This window comes from Motacilla alba, chromosome 1A, assembly GCF_015832195.1.
Source record: "Motacilla alba alba isolate MOTALB_02 chromosome 1A, Motacilla_alba_V1.0_pri, whole genome shotgun sequence".
Lineage (NCBI taxonomy): Eukaryota > Metazoa > Chordata > Aves > Passeriformes > Motacillidae > Motacilla > Motacilla alba.
In genome coordinates this window covers 43634021-43649769 of record NC_052031.1, presented here as the reverse complement: position 1 = coordinate 43649769, position 15749 = coordinate 43634021, and the positions used below count along the sequence as shown (strand labels likewise).

Below are 15749 nucleotides of genomic sequence, written 5' to 3'. Positions count from 1 at the left end.
ATCTTAATCAAGATAAGACAATTTCAAGAAAAGACAATTCCAAACTTCTTGTCAAGCATGACTGAGAAAGAAGTGATCTTACTAGAGGAAGAAATGACCAGCAGCTGGAAGCACTCAAGCAAGAAATACAAGCTGTAGAGGAAAATTTTGACACAGCCTCAGAGGATGCTGAGAGGAGCTTTGAAAAGCTCATTTCTCCTGAGGCTCAGGAAGCTGAGGGGAAACCCCCTGAGAAGTCAGGGGAGCTGTCTACTCTGATGTGTCATCTTGCAGGAAATGCTGTAGCCTGACAAGGTAGCAAAGGAAAAAAAATGAGAAAAGACTAGTTCTGTATCTTGTGACTGTCCCAGAGTGGGCGACTTGCTCCAATACTGCAAGCTGAGCACTTCAGGCTTCAGAAGTAAGCAAGCTCTGGAGAGAAACAGGCAAATGCAAACAACACTCCAGGGAAAAGATGCTGATGAAAGGCACTGTGCTGCGTGCTAAAAAAGAGAAAAAGAAAAGTGCTTCAAACGGCTGAAGGTTCCACAGACGTCTGAACAAATGAAAAGTGGTAAGTACAACATGGGAGACTTCAAAGACTGGATTTTCATGGGACCTTCAGATGCTGTCCTGAAGACTGAGGCTCTCTCTTTGCTGTGCACAAGGTGAATGAGACTTCTGAGAGCATGGTCCACAGCAGCTGGCAGACTGAGCAAGAAACAAAGCAATGAGAAATGCTGAGCCCCTCAGTAACACAAAAGCCTAACACGGGGCCACAAGGAGGTATGTCTCCACTCATGGTGGAGACATTTCATTTCAAAAGCACTTCAAAAGCAAGCAATGTCATAGCCCTTGCAATGAGATACGAGAACTAGTGCTGCTGGCTGACGCCTTTCACACAACATTCCTACACTGACAATTCTTTTACAAGGAGGTTTGAAACCACAGCCCTCAGTTCCCAGAAGACTGAACTGACCTCTCTGTCCCTCCCAGTGAAGCAGTTCCTCTGGCTGCTCTCAGACACCAAGGGCATGTAGAGCTTTCTAGCCTCCTGCCTCTGTTCACAACCAGTGGTTGATGAAGGGTCTGCAAATGAATAGTGAAGCTCTCAATGCGAGCTGCTAAAGGAGATGAATCTTGAGCAAGGTGCAGCAGAACTTTCTGTCCCAGTGGGGCCAGTGGAGGCACAGGAGGAAATGGGAAATTTCAGTGAATTGAGGAAACCATCCTAGCCAGGAATGTCTTTGGTTTCTTGACTGCCTGATTTTAAAAGAAAAAGAAAACAAACAAACAAACAAGTGAAAAGAAGATGAAGGAGGAAAAAAAAGGCTTTGGTAGAAAAGGCACAGTCAATCAATTAGTCAGTCATTTCCAGTTCAAATATTTCCATAAGTGCTTGGCAGTGTTTTTTCTATGTACTGCTGGTGAAAGATTTCTTAGATGTCAGAGAATTCCCCTTGATGACAAACTCTCCTCAGACAAGCTCCAGTCTGGGCAATTTCCCTTTGGAACCTTTCACAACTTGTTTGTTCAAGCATTCTGAATCTTCTTAAAAGAAAAGCCAGTTGGCTATCAGTCTCATTCCCAAACCTGACTCACTGAGAGAGGCAGTGCTGAAGTGTAGGAAAATTCCTAAATTTAAGACACCAGGAGCATAATATGTACTTGACCTGAATACCTTACCTTTACAGAAAACATTTTCACAAGTCCTTGGTGTGTCTCAAAAGGGTGTACACACAAGCTGTGTTTAAGAATCATTTTATCTGTTACTAAAATTCATTCTTATCTGGATTATAACTTGGAAACTGAAAACTGGCAATTCTTACACAGGAAAGTATCTAGGTGGTAAGTAAAGAGAAATACTGTCATCTTATATGTTCTGATAACCTAAACTCCCCCTGAAGTTCTAAAATCTAAATAATTTTATATTGTCCATTGCTTTGAATTTGGACTTCTTACAGAAAATATTGTGGACTTGTAGTCAGCCCCAGGAGCTGAAGAGGCTGAAGCTAAGCTTCCCAGTCTCAGAAGAGATTTACAATATAGGGAATTCATGACGTGGCTCTGCAAGCAGGCAACAGATTGCTCCACTTATTAAAACCATTAAAGCAAATATGAACATCACAGCAGTCCTGCCCTCTTCTGCTCTGCTTTTGAATGGTTGTGTCCTTGAGCTCACCTTCTGTAGTTTGCATGTTAACCAAATCAGCCTTGCAGGTTTGTTGGAAACCTAGAAGGCTTTGCCAAGAAGCTATAAGCTGTTCTCCCCTGTTCACGTCTCCCCTCTGAGACAGCTGCTTTACAAGTCAAGCAATGCACATATGAACACAACACACCTTAGTCCAAACTGAAGAGCAGAATACAGCCAAAGTCTAATTATTAATCCAAGAGCAGAGCATACTCCCACAAAGGAACATACAGGCCAGCCAGCACACAAGTAGGATTATGAACAGTAATGACAAAAAAGAAAATGTTAATTATGGTACATGTCTCCATTATGAAAAAAAAGTCTAAAAATATCTACTCATTTATTCACAAACTTCAGAAAGTGGTTACTATGCCAGTAACATAGGATTTTCAATCACAGCATTTGTGGCTTTGTCTTATTTTCCTTTGTTGCTTATGCCGGCAAATCGCACACAAGGACAGCTAATGAATATTCCTCTTACTGGAGAGTGCTCTAATGCTTTCTGAAAAAAAGACCTAAATGATGCAGTTTCTCTTTCTTTGTGTGTTTGTGTTGAGGGTTTTTTAGCTTTGAAATGAGAAGTGAAGTGCTCATCAGCTGCAAAGCGTTCCTTTAATATCAGCCATGCAACAATTACCTCTGCAATAACCATCATTATATTAAATTACATGCTACCCTTCCTCAGCTCAGTGTGAAGACTAGCTGTAGAATAAAACAAGGAAAAAAATCCAACCCACTGAAAAGCCATTGTAGAGTACTGTGCCCACACCACAAAGGTAAGTATACTTCCTGCAGGGAAACTAAGTATCAGTTAAGAGCTGCCTGTCCTTGTTGGAAGTCTTTAGTGAAACCTAAGTGAAGGCCCCTCACCTGTTCCAATATTCATTGCACTGTAATGATGCAGTGCTATTGCTGAAAATACATACATATTGTGGTGTAATTCAAGAGTACACAGTTATGAGAAGTCAAATAGTGAAGACAAGTTTGCTTTCAGCATTTTCTTAATTTTTAATAATTTTCTTAGCAACCCAAACACTTTCATGAGGTCTGTTTTAGTACAGAGCAGGGATTTATAAATTCTGCTACCTTGTCTGAATAACCAGAAATAGTTCGTTTTTTCCTTGTTAATTTTAAATATATATTTGTACTTGCTGGCTTTTAACAAACATGTGTACCATTCTGAGGCTTTAAAATGACATTTGGTTTGGAAAGCTGCTTGTTAAAACCACATCCAAATTTTGCATCTTTTACGTCTTAGTGACTTCCAGACAGAATTAATTCCATTTACAAGGTATGGGTTTGGGGGTATCTTTTTTTTTTTTTTTTTTTCTTTTTTTTTTTTTTTTTTTTTTTTTTTTTTTTTTTTTTTTTTGTGATGTCTTTTCTCAACTCTTACCTCGACTGACTGCCCAGGAGCTGAAAAATCAGCTGCACTCTGATTCAGTTATTAACACTGGTAGTTACAACTATGCAGGACAAGACACTCAAAGAGAGAGTCATTCTAAGAGAACAGGGCATTCAAAGAGAACAGGGCAATATAAGTAAAGTCAGGCTCAGAGTAGGTAACTCAGCAGAGAGTGACACCGAATAGAAAACAGGTCACAGCTATGCATGCATTTCAACATTCTGAAAAAAAAAAACCAAAAAAAAACAGAAACAAACAAACAAATTCCAAGGAGTTTCAAGATTTTGTGGGCAAGGCATGTTCCTTGCTGGTGGATAACGCTGTATCAAGGCCGTGAGCAGCCACAGCATCATGAGCAGAGTAGAGAGAGGCTGTGCAATGGAGGTGGACACTGATGGAACTGAAGGGAAAGATGAAGAGTCCTGCTACAGGATCTGCAGTCCCAGAGTACAGCTTGAATAGCAAATGACAAATCTGCTCCGTGTCCTCAGGCAGAAGAGGCTGGATGGAGGGCAGACTCCGTGTTCACAGCAGCAGTCTGTCCAACACTGGGCTACGTGTTGCATGAACCTTAGGATCACCCAATTGGTCATAACTTCGTGTAGTTCTGGCTAAGCTGGACCAGTAATAATGACCATGCGGACAACCAATGTTTCCTGTAAAGAATGTGGAACTACTTTTGCTGGTTGACATATAACTAGGCTGTGAAGCAAGCACCAGCTGCTCAAGTTTCAATGGATAGAGGGTATTGCCAACTCTATCACAGCCAATTTGCATCTCCAAAAGCAGTCATGACTTTCTCTTCAGCTTTAAGAAATCTTGTTGGAGATTGGGGGAACTGGTTGAGAAAAGAGAGGACCACAAGCAACAAGACAATGATGAATGTCCCTGAACTCATTCTCCTGGAATTAAAATACTGCTATTGTTGGCACCTTTGGCAGAAATGAGATGCATCACAGGGAATCCCATTAATGTTTATCACCTCTCTATCAGTTTCTCCTGAATTTCTCTTCTACTCTGCAAGGTTACAAGTTTTTTTATTTCTGAGAGTGAACAGCTAACAGAGATAGTCCATACTGAGAGCATAAGTTTGGGGGTTTGAAAGCTTTTATATTTCCAGAGAAACAACAAATAGGCATCTACTTGATTTTCATATCAAGCATGACAGAGACAATGTCTATCAAGGTCTCTACTATTTTTTATAAAAGTAAGAATATAGCACCATATTTATGGTTCAGAGTTCCAAAGTATTCATATGATGTGAGGTTTTCAAAATGACATGTCAGAAACTACATGCTCTACTAAGATTCCCAAATTATTCTGGAAACATCAATGATCAAATCCTCGACTTGGGAGCCAGTGAGCTAAGAAGGAAAATTTTCTGTGGGAGTTTAACTCATCTGTCAACTGACAGAACATGAACCAACATGAAACCTTTTCTGTAAATCTGCTGTTAAAATAAGGAGCAGGTGCCTTGAAGTCAGAGCTCTAAGGAACAAAGATAACATCTAGCAAATAGCAGCCCATTCATGAATATCAAGGTATCTTACAGCACATCAAAGCATATCTAGATAATCCTTAACAGGATTTGATTTCAGGCCATGCAGCACAAATGGCACAATCCTTAACAAAAACACTTTTGAATCATCATGTTTATCATAGCTCCTAGAAAATTTGTCGTCATTGGTTGCATCAGAGATGACATTACTGCATTTTTTCGGACAGAGCACAAACCCCAAGAAGATAACATATTCTAGGCTATTTCCAGTTTCTTTTCTTTCTCTTGGGCAGAACTTCCAACTTCTACACTGCAAGACAGTAGGAATTTAATCATATTACATTTCAAACCATGTGGAGGAATCATACACAAAATTTGATTAGTAGTAGAAGTTGATTAGTACTTTCATTTATTTATTTTGCAACATCCAAAAATGAGATGAAAGGAGAAAAAATATAATCTTTATTCACAAACAAATCTAGAAAGGACAAATTTGAAGTCTTATAAAAATAAATGACTGGATACATAGTTCGGTTTGTCTCACTGCCACAGAAAGAAAAGGGGAGTTGTACCACCTTTGCTTTGTTCTTTCATATCCTCACTGGAGGGACTCACAGGAAGCAGATACACAGAACAAGAATGACATGGACAAACAATACCATGAAACAAACTTTTCTTGAGTTGATGCACACATTGGATGGGTGTGCATCAGGATGCAACAGTAACACATGAGTAAAGGAAAAACTATCTGGCCTCTGCCTTCCAAAGAAGCACACATGATGAACTAAACCTGCCCATAGAACACATCAAGCTTGCAATTGCCTGGCATATACAAATGCACCCTGGGTGAAATCTTGGCGTAACTGAAGGATCCTATGATCTCTGAATAATTTAGGCTAGAAGGGACCTCAGAAAATCTCCAGTCCAACCTTCTGCTCAGAGAATTGGCTGTCAGGTCAGATCAGGTGAATCTTGAAAACCTTAAAGAACAAAGTCTGCATTGCCTCTCTGGACAACCATCCTCTGCCATCTCTGCTTAACCATCCTCATGGAGAAAACATTTCTCCTGAAGACCCCATTTCAACACGTCTGTTAACTCTCACCCTTCGACTCTGCATCACTGTGAACAGCCTGGTTCCATCTCCTCCATCACTCTCAAAAATGCAGTGAGGGGCAGATGTCAGGTCCCTCTAAAGCAATCTTTTCCGAGGTGAGCCAGGCCTGGTCCCTCAGCCTCTCTTCAAATGGCAGGTGCATCATCATGATAGGTCTTTGCTGAACTCAATCCAGTTTAATGATGTCTTTCCCATGCTCAAGAGACCAAAACAGGCCACAGTATCTAAATGTGCCTTCATGAGTGCTGAGGGAGATAATCCCTTCCCTTCCTTTTACTAATTCCACTCATCTTAAAAGAGCCCAGGTGCTGTCAGCCATATTTGCTGCCAGAACATTGTTGGCTCATATTTGCTTGCTATTTATAATATATTCACATTCCCTTTCAACACAGTTGCCCCCCACAGTCAGTCAACTGTTTTGCTTCTTTTCCAGGTGCAGGATTTCACATTTGGTCCTGTCCTAGTTTCAGCCAGGAGAGAGTTAATTTTTTTTACAGTAACCAGGAAGGGTATGTGGCCAGACCCTACTGCTACACAATACCATCTCATGCCATTTGCAATGGGCAGGACTAAGGAATCTTTCTCATTTCAGGACAGAGAAAAGTGTGGTGTGGCGGGGAGGAAATTGGTACTTTGTCTTGGTTTTTTTCACTGCAAATAGTTTCTTTGTCTTATACCTTTTGTTCTTAATATTGTTGCTGTGACTGTTCATTACCTTATCTCATTGCTGTTTCCAGTAAATTGTTCTTATCTCATTTTTTTTTTCTCTGTAATTTTCACCTTTTTGTGCCTCTACTTCACAACTCTTTCCTGGCATCAGGAAGGGAAAGGGGAAGTGGGCGGTGAGGGCAAGCAGCATCTGGTTTGGGAGAGTCTTGTTTGGCTGGGGGCACTGAATTGGGAGCTGCTATTCCTAAACCACTACAGGCCCTATTGCTTTCCTGTTGGCTCAGTCCATCCAGGTATCTTCAAATGGCAACCTTGTGCATCAGCACACTGACTGGTTCCCCCAGTTTGATGTCATCTGTAAACCAGATGAATGTGCACCTGGTCTCCTCGCCCAGGTCTCTGATGTTAAACAGGGCATGTCCCAACACAGACCCTGTGCCTGTCACAGGCCTCCAGGTGGAACATGACCCATTAACCACTAAAACAGTCCAATCCAGCTTCACAGCACCATGGAACAGGATATTGCATTGCTTATACAAAACCAAATGGGTTTACAACAGCAATATCTCAAACTGCTTTGTGGGCTACAGTAATTTCAAAAGGTCACTTAAAAAAGTATGTTCTTATCTTATTTGAAACTGAGTCTGTAAACATTAAGAGCCACCATCTGTGAAGATAATATATAATCTTCTTTAAATTATTATTTCTCCTCATACTCCCCTCTAGGTAATATTTTCTTCTTTTATATTTAGGACATATGACCATGTCAGCAACACTCACTACAAACAAAGGAAAAGAAAGTCAGATGCATACCACCCTTGAGCACAGGTGCTTACCATACATACCTTAACAGGCTGCTTATAAAGAAAACACAGTAAGGAAAAAATTAGGTTTTTTCCTCACTCTAAAATTCACCAAATTCATAGGCACAGGAACTTCTGGAGGTTAAGCAAAACTGGGCTCAAAACAGATTAGTTATATTCACAGGATAAACAGTCTCTAGTGACTACAAAACAGTGATTCAAATGCAGCCTTTGGACATACTGAAGACCTACATATCTCCATCAGTACCTCTTACCAGCCTCTTTCAGAGAAGCAACCCCGCACTGGGGCCTTTTTCCAAGCCACTCCTCAAGTCTCTCTGACCAAGAGGAAATGTTTAAAATATAGCCTCCCATTAAAAACCCCAACAAACAAAACAACAAACAAACAAAACAACAAACCAAAAAACAACTTCCCATCAACTGCCTCATAGTTTTATCTTAAGCTCTCACAGAAAGATCCTACCATTTTGTCTGAGCTCCCACAGTACTCCACGTTCATGCTAAATATCTCTACCAGGCTATGCTGCAATATTATCCACTGTGACGTAAGATACAAATCAGTTTGGAGATCCACGTCTGGATCTGAATATGTGGACTTAATAAAAGAATGTTTGTACTTCTAGAAATCTGTATCTCCATTAACAGGCTAAGTCAGCATCTTCTATGAGATAGTATCCATTCCCCAAGGAGCTGGCTAACCTGGAGAAAAAAAATCTGTTATTTGTTTCAGATAATCATTTTCCAACTCTTTCTACAAAATTCTCCTTTGCTATGCTGCCTACAAAACTTCAGCAATATTCAGAGGACAGAGGTGCCGAGTTCAGGGCCTACCATCATGCAGACAAATACCACTTATAATGACTGTGGAGCATGGTGGTTGCTTTGTTTGATTGCTAAATAATTGAAGTGGAGTAAATACGGGTTGGGATTTCTGAGAGGCACAGCAGATTTTCTGTTAGATGGCCTAAAAGAGAACATATATATTTTTTTTTTGTAACTCAGGAGACAGAATTGTTTCCTGCTAATTAGGTATGAGGCAATGAAATGTTAGATATGCAGATGGGCGGCTTAAAATGTAATGAGAAGGAGGGGAAGGTGATGTGATACAGGATGATGAAAGTATTTGGATATGATATTATGGGATAAAAAGTTTGGATAAGATATTTATAGGCTTATTGATACAGTAATTATATTCAAAATCCAAAAGCAGCATACATGTAATAAAAGCAGGGTTCATATAATAAAAATCAAATCCAGTGGTTTGATTTACATGGCTTTTAAAAGCCCATGTATGTGGAGCTTCCTCCAAAATGGGGACTCTATCTTTTTATTTCAACAGAACAAGATGATCCAAAAAGTAAGTATAAAAGGGATCTCAAACCACCGGTGGAGTTATGCATTTAAAGAATCTCCTCTTTGATTTTAGTTACAAAGGAGCTTTCTGCTTACATAAATGAATAACTTGCTTTTAGGTATCGAATTATTTCTTCTTTGATATGACAGTTTATGCCAAGTATGACTTGGAAGAGGAACCATCTGCAAAATGAAGATGATGCTTTGCATTTGCATAATGATCCCTGGTTAGTCCCTAAGCAAATAACAAAATGCAAATAATAAAAATAACAACAAAACCACACAACTTACAGCTATGTGTCACAGTCAAAAACTAAATCCCACAACAAATACCACTTTTCTAGCAATGTATTAGTTCCTATCATCTTCCCAGCTCTCTGCAGAAGAATCAGAGCTGTTCCTGTGCCGTGAACAAATGTTTCTAGGAATTATAATTGACTGATTTATGAAATGCATTAATGCCATTTTTATTTTTATGAGAGGTATTTGAATAAACAACTTTTCTTATCGTTGGAGTTTCTACAGGTAGGTCATATGACAGCAGGTAATCTGCCTGAGCTTTCTAGAGAAGGCTACTGGAGTTCAGTGGGAGCTGACCCTGATGCACAGACATGCTTTATGAAGTCTCAGACTTGGTTCACAAATCTGTTCTTTCTGATTCATGGGACTATGGACACATTTCAGTATGATGTCAAACACTGTCACTGCTCCAGTGATTTCAGTGGGAGGATCATAAGCAGTGACAGAACTATGACCTGGCTACAGGAGCCGAAGTGTATTTTCTGCTGTCATAAGAAGATAATTTCACTAAATTATATGGGTTTCTTAATTTCTCCACACATTATTAATTCACAGCTGACTCACCTTCAAGCCTTACCCACACCCAGGATCACAAGAAATAAACAATATGTACTTGTTGTGCCTTCTATCTGGGGATCAGAGAGTATCATACCACACTGCCATGCCTTTATTAATTAGCCAAATGTTTTCTGCATTTTACAAGCTGACATGTAGAGCTACAGTACTTTTGGTTTTTGCATCTGTTTTTCCAGAAAAGTATGACTGAGTTTAACAGAAGTGATGAGGTTCACAGAAGAATACAGAACCATACTGTGCAGAATACAGAACCATAATCTGGGAGGACAGATTAAACAGTACCTTCTAACTCCCTATTTCTCCTGTCAACCCCAGCCTTAAAATTGCATTTTCTGCCTTGGTCTTCTCACTGGACCATTTTCCGTCTCTTAAGGGCAAGTATGGGGTTCCTCAGTTCCATTCCTGTATGGCCACACTATGCCAGTGACAGTAACTCTGCTATGAGTTTCTTCTCAGATTTTCCAGTCTTCAGATTTTCTCTGTGGGTAGATCCTTTGTCTTTCAGAATCATTGCATTCAGGTCTACCCTATTCAACATTTTCTCATATCTAATCCCAGACTGCAAACAGCCAAGTGTGACAGTAGCTGAACTCCAAGCACCAGTGTTGGTGTTTTAACAGTGCTACAGCTGGGCTTCCTCATACTCTCCACTGTCCTCAGACAGAGGGACCAGGGGACAGGTTACCAGCACCAAAGGGTCTCTCTGGCCAAACCTCAGGCGCAGATATAAAGTGGTCTAGGCTGGACAACTGTTTCTTGTCCAAAGTATCAGCCCCAGTCTTCCCAGAGGCATGCAGCTTTTCACCCCATCTCACAATGGATGAGTGCTACAGCAACAGAGGGTGGCAGGCTGGATAAGGGGCCACACGTGATCTAGAGTTAGATGCTGAACCCCCCTGCTCTCTCTAACATTTTGCATTATCACATGCCTTTTTATTACAGACTGTTGCCCTTGCTCGAGGTTCATCTGCGTTGGAATACAGGACAGACTTATGTCTGGCTACAGTGCATCTACCAGGAGATCTTTCAGTCTTTACTAAATAGAAATATTTAATTTGTCAACCAGCAGTTTCCTCTAGAGGTTAGTGACCTCTCCTATTAAAAATATGAACCCTACATCTAATTTGAAATTTTCTGGCCTCAGATTCTAGCCACTGGCTCCTGTTATGCCTTCTGTTCCTGTAAAAGTGACCTTTTAGTAACCCCTTAGTTTCACATCATGTATTTTCTCCTCATGAAAGCACTTAAATGTTACAAATGACCAACACACTAGTTATATTTTAAGAAGAGAACTCAAATGTTAAGTTTAGTATTCTCCTTAAGTAATTGGAGGTCGTGTAAAAATATCTTGTTGTCCTTCATTTCTACATTCTCCTAATTAGACCCAAATGTTAGAAATATCCTTAGAAAGACAGAAATAGGCAAGACATCCCTGCTTGGCCTGGTTACACAGCATGACTCAATAGCGACCACAGATTTGCAACACATTCAAACTTAAAAAAAAGGGGGAAAAAGAACACTACTTATGCAGGCAGTGAGACAAAGTTACTCTCTGTAAATCTCGCATAGCATTGAGCACTTACAAATTATTAACTAGCATGGAAGTTAAAGAATTTATTTATAACAAAAGGAAACAAAAAATACCCCAACGGGAATAGCAAAACTATACAAAATCAGATTTTATTCTGATTTAGCTTGAAGTAAGAAAAAATTTAATCACATTCGAAGAGCCATAACATTCCAATGTTACCTGGAAGGAAGGCCTTCCTCCCTTTAATGCTTAAAGATTTCATATGTTACTGCTAACCTGCTGCATTCAAAGTTCCAGAATTATTTTTGCACTGGTTTTTTTTTCAACTAGAACTTTAAAAAAAACAGCTTGAGAAGTTTTACTGATTATTTGTTAAATTAACTAAAAATACATGTCTTCACATTCATGAAGTAGCCAGATTCAGGCTTAAAATTGCAACTCAGTTTCACAGCTTTGAGAGATTTGAGATTTGAGCAGCTAGTTAGCAAATTCACTGGCTGAAACCCTAATGCAACAGTGTATGAGCTGTTCTTCTATCCTCAGTGCTTTCCCAACAACCTGGTAGCCCAAGCCTTCTCAAATGAGACAGCTGCTGGGTGGAGAAGGGAGAGCAGTGCATGTTGTTTATCTCAGCTTCAGTAATGCCTTTGATACTGTCTCTCACAACAACCCAGCAGACCAGTGATGTGGTTTGGTCCCACGAGTGGACAGGGAGGTAAACTGACTACAAAACAACCTGTTGAGCTTTACAGGTTGCGGTTAGCGGCACCAAGTCTAGCAAGACACAGCTGGACTACCCCAGCAGAAGATCCTGGGGCCAAGACAATTTAGCCTCTTCATCAATATGTGGATGCTGGGACAGTGGGTACCCTCAGCAAGTCCACAGATGATACAAAACTGGGAGCAGTGTCTGATGCACTAGAGCAGCTGGCTGCCATCCAGAAGGACCTGGACATGCTGAAGAAATTCAGCAGAAAACCCTGTGCAGAAACCTTGCAACAGAAACCTTGTGCAGCTCAACAAAATTAAATGCCACATCCTGGGCAGGAATAATTCCAAACACCACTACAGGCTGGGAAGCAGCTCCCTAAAGAAGGACCTGGGCATCTTGATGAACAAGCTCTGAGCCAACAATGCACCCCTGCAGCAAAGCAAGCCAACAGTGTCCAGCACTGCATTAAGCAGAGCACCACCAGGAGGTCAAGGGAAGTGATCCCTCCCCTCTCCTCAGACCTGGTGAGACACAGCTGCAGGGCTGGGTCCAGTGCTGAGATCCCCAAAAGGGAGAGATACAGGCATGGTGGACTGAGTCAGCCAAAGGACCAGGAAGATTGAGAGGGCTTGGAGCATCTGACAAATGAAGAGAGGCTGAGAGAGCTGGCAGTGTTCAGCCTGGACAAGCTCAAAGGCATCCTATTCAGCCTATCCATTCCTGATGGGGGGAAGCAAAAAAGATGGAGCCAGGCTCTTTTCAGTGGTGTCCAGTTACAGGATGACAAGCAACAGGCGGAAATTCAAGCACAGGAAACTCAGTTGAAACACAAGAATAGTTCTCACTGAGAGAGCGATGGAACACTGGACCAGGCTGCTCAGAGAGGTTGTGTAGTCTCCACCCTTGGAGATGCTCAGAATCAGATGGTTTAGATACTGAGCAACATGTTCTGTCTGACAGTGATCTCAGCAGGAGGCGTTAGTTTAGATTATGTCCAAGGGTCATTGCCACCTTCAACCATTCTGTGATGTTGTGACTAATGTGAAAATAGAAACTCTTTTCATTAGAGATATAATTTTGCCCCTCTGAGCAATCACTGGCCTTTCACTGCAAGCTGTTTTTTGAAACTTTCATGATCTGTAGAATTGTTCTCTTGGCCATTTTAATAAATGTTTCTTTTTCCATAACTCATTCGCTCTGTTAAGGGGAATTAAATCCTTCCAGTCTGAAAGAGCATAATGTGTTTTCAGGGTGACAAAGCAGGAAGAGGAGAATAATACAGGATGAACTTCTTATGCTAGGAGAAAATACAAGTAGCTATATTTAGAGAAGACAGCAAATGGACTCTCGGAAATGGCTTTGTCAACACCTGTGATAAGTGGAACTATTCATATGCTTGAAGTTAGGCTTGTGATTAAGAACATGGAACAAGGGTCAGAATATCATGCAAGAAAGCCCCTTGAATTCTGTTCAGCAAATGGACAAAGTTTAGAGCAACAAAATCAGCCAAACAAGCCGGACTAATATAAATGCAGACATATCCCTGGCTGCCTTTTCACTGTTCATCCCTACTAATAAAGATATACCCACTAGCCCTCAAAATTACATCTCATTTACTTACAGAGTTTCTATGCCACAGATACCAATTCATTATCAGTTTGGTCTACACTCATAAACCTCTTTGGAAATTATTTTCATTCCAAACTCCTGAATATGGACATTAGAAAAAGACACTAAGATTCCTCAACATGTTCAGATAGAGCCCAAAAACTTTGCTACCAGGAAACTGAGGTCACTCTCACACATCCATGTGGATTTACAGTGCACATCATCCTGAGATACCCACTGATGTGCACCAGTCATATGACAGATAGAACAGGCTGGACCTGTACGACATGCACAACACACCATGATAGAAGTACAAGTTGTTTTCTTCATTATAGGACCATCTTAGCAGAAACAGGGCACCAGGGTACCACAAATGTAAGATACTCTAACCTCCATTGTGCTTTAAGGTCAAGAGGACTGCAGGAAGAAGGACAAGAAGGACAGGAGAGATCTAACCAGTTTCATCATTACTGACTAATAAATTAGCTTGGCAACTTGTCCTCTTTTTTCATTTAGATATTTTGGAGGGAAAATAAAATTGTAATTTGGGGATAGAAAATTTTAGAATAAAGTAGTGTTGCAAGGGATTCCCACTCTCACTGCAGTGTGGTTTGAAGAGCTGGATGTTTTAGGTTTGTTGTGTTGTTTTGGGTATGAAAGTTGCTTTTCTCATAACTCAACACACCTGAGAGCTGTGTGTTTTTATGTTGCTCAGAAAATATCACTTCCTATAAGGCTGGTGAACAAATACAACTTAATGACACTCAGAGTTATTTTTATTATTATCTTGAACATTTGGAGAATTCTTTTCTATTATTATATTGAATAAAAGAAATATGGGAGGAAACAATTTCTTCCTTGCTTGTTTTCTCTCCTTCACACAAAAAAACAAGGCATCCCCAAGATTATTTTGAACTTAAACACAAAAATTAATTTAAAATTAATTAAAAATTAATTTAAAAATGCAGATCAGGTTCCCTACCAAATACAAGTAATTTTTATTAAAAAAGGACTGATCAGCCTTCCTCATCTTCTGTAGACAAGGTAGAGCCCCAAGAGGCCTCCAATTCCCCTTAGGTTTCGGTAAAAGCAAACTGCACTTCAGATAAAAAGAGAAATTCCATATTTTGGCCCTGATAAACAGATTCTATTGAAATGAGCAAATGAACCACAGGAATGGGGAGATGCTCCGAATATTTAAGCTGCCTGCTCTAGTCTCTTGAACCTCATAAAGTGCACCTAAGTTTCAAGGATTTTTTTACCAATACTGGATTTAGGAAGCTCTGATTTACTACCGAGAAAATGTACTTCAAGTCACTTTTAAATCCTAGCATGTTGTATAATAAAAATAAAAAGCAAAGCAGCAAATACAGCTGGCAGTGCCTGGTTTTTGTGAGCTCCTCTGCTATTTGTATCACTCCACCACACAGAGCTCACTCCAAATGGATGTTCTGGCAGAGCTCCCAGACACACATGCCACCAAGTCATAAGCAGCTCACCGTCACACCGCTCTCGATAATGAGAGCTACAGCAGCAGTTCTTCAACATCTTTTCCTCTATGCAATCCTGGGATACATTCCTTATGTACTCTCCTGCCTTCCCCAGCCAGATGGAGAACGGCTGACTGCAGGAGAAACAAGGAAGGGAGAGATGGGGAACTGCAGGCTGCCCCATGAGGAAGAGGTTGCTCTTGCAAGGAAAACCATGGGGAGCGCAGCTAGCAGTGACTGGGCAGAGGTAGTGTAAAGGTTAGAAGCAGCAGGTGCCCAGATTTGACCACAGCAAGAGGAGGGCAGGCTGGAAGCCTCCACAGCTGAAGACTGGCCAGTCAGTGGCTACTGACTGGCTACCAACGCTCCTTGCTGTTTGTCCTCCTCCTTCATCTTCCCCAAAGAGCTGAAGACTCCCCAACTCTACCAGCCCTGCCCTAGCCACCTCCTCCCAGGTGCTCCCTGTGCTCTGCTCTCTGAAGCACACATGGAACAACC

The 15749-nt window shown here is 40.8% G+C and overlaps 1 protein-coding gene across 2 annotated transcripts in view; it reads right to left on the bottom strand.

Annotated features, from left to right (window-relative positions):
* Nucleotides 1-15749, bottom strand: part of CRADD (CASP2 and RIPK1 domain containing adaptor with death domain) — an 81397-nt gene that overhangs the window by 24271 nt on the left and 41377 nt on the right. The window lies entirely within an intron of this gene.